The sequence below is a fragment of the Temnothorax curvispinosus genome, unplaced genomic scaffold, assembly GCF_003070985.1.
Source record: "Temnothorax curvispinosus isolate PA1 unplaced genomic scaffold, ASM307098v1 QBEX01007197.1, whole genome shotgun sequence".
Classification (NCBI taxonomy): domain Eukaryota; kingdom Metazoa; phylum Arthropoda; class Insecta; order Hymenoptera; family Formicidae; genus Temnothorax; species Temnothorax curvispinosus.
Window position 1 is genome coordinate 508 of NW_020216977.1, and position 1853 is coordinate 2360.

General features: G+C 37.3%; 1 long non-coding RNA gene across 1 annotated transcript; it reads left to right on the top strand.

Annotated features, from left to right (window-relative positions):
- The first annotated feature begins 285 nt into the window (after positions 1-285).
- LOC112456800 lies at positions 286-1460 on the top strand. The gene is made up of 3 exons (XR_003041018.1): positions 286-502; positions 589-733; positions 820-1460. It is a non-coding gene; the product is annotated as an uncharacterized LOC112456800 (long non-coding RNA).
- The last annotated feature ends 393 nt before the right edge of the window (positions 1461-1853 follow it).

Below are 1853 nucleotides of genomic sequence, written 5' to 3' on the forward strand. Positions count from 1 at the left end.
TACCGAACGTTTTGAATACGGTACCAAATACTACCAATCAACCACCAAACGATTGGTAAAAAAAAATATATCAATACTCCACTTGGGGGGGCTAAATTTGTTTAGGTGTACTCTCCCGTACAATTTCGTCGTTTCGCGTTTCAGCGCCACCTATTCTGGCTTACTCGTAAAAATGGAACTACGTAGCCAAAATTCAATATGGCGTCAGTGAATCAGTCACGTGAGCCGAGTGGCCGAGTCACGTAGGTCACGTCGTCACGTAGTAACGGGCAACAACGGGCGAGCAATCACGAGCATCGCGACTGATCGCGACATGAGTTATTGCCGAATTTTCTTGTGTAATGTAAGTGTTTGAAATCAACGATCGGTCATCTTGTGCGGTATGGATGTGTACATGGATGTGTCTCGTGTATCATCCTGAAACGTTGAAACATTGCGTCAGCCTCTCGCTTTGGCCTTCGACGCATTCCACTTCCACATTTAGAAAGAACGGAAAATATTGGTAAGTTAATTATCATAAATTGAAAATTAGTGAATCCAGCGACAATCGGCACAAATTAATGTCATTGTTGTCATTATATTTTTCAGAGTTGACGACCGGCGTTTCCTCTGTCTATCTTCTACGGACGTACCTCGTTTGTCGTCCTTGAACGTTGCTCGAACGTTGCATCAGCCTCTCGCTTTGGCCTTTGACGCATCCCACTTCCACATTCGAAAAGAACGGAGAAGATTGGTAAGTTAGTTATCATAATTCGAAAATTAGTAAATTTAGCGAGAATCGGCACAAATTAATGTCATTATTGTCGTTCTATTTTTCAGAGTCTACGACCGGCGTTTCCTCCGTCTATCTTCTACGGACGTGTGTCGTCCTTGAACGTTGCTGAAACGTTGCGTCAGCCTCTCGCTTTGGCCTTCGACGCATTCCACTTCCACATTTGGAAAGAACGGAGAAGATTGGTAATATTCTTTGATTAATGAAATTGACACTTACATTGACACTTTTGTTATCAACTTAACATTTTACAATCGGCGCTCTGAAAAGCGCAGCGTTGCCATATTGTTCTGACAGTAAAATTTACTAAAAAATAAAAAATTTCTAAATACACGTAATATTTTCACTTTTTTCTTATAATTAAACATAATAATAATTATAACTTGATTTTATATAAGTTTAATGCAATATACAAGTTTGCTGAGGCCCTGCTTAAGCGCCTACAAAATACGCTCCTCCGTGAAAGGAATACCTTAAGGATTGCATATGAAATAATGAAACGATTTAGATCCTTTACACTATTTATTATTTCGTATACAATCCTCACAGGCTTTGAATGTAAACATAGAATGTAAACTAGTACTACGTTTACGCGAGCGTTACTTCTATAGTAACTTATGAGAATGCATTCGTTTACGCGGAGTAAATTATCATAAGTTACTACAAAATCCCGTTTACGCGAAAGAAAATCTCGTTTACGCGAAGAAATTATCGTAAGTTACTACAGAAGTAACGCTCGCGTAAACGTAGTAGTAGTATAGGCCAATAATATTATTGTATTATAATTTTATTACACGCAGAGTTGTATAACAACAATAAAAACATTTATAAAACGTAAATAATAACTTTTTTACTCATTTCAATATCCTATATTTATATATTATATTTTTTAAAAATAATTTAATTTTTTATTTTAATAATAAATGTAAGGGCAGTTTCACCATCTCCGATTAACGTGATCCTTCGAAACTCATTCTTTGTCTCTTTCTTTCGTAAGTTTCGAAGGATCACGTTAATCGGAGATGGTGAAACTGGCCCTATGGATACTAAAACGTTGCGCATTTTTACCGACGGATGACGC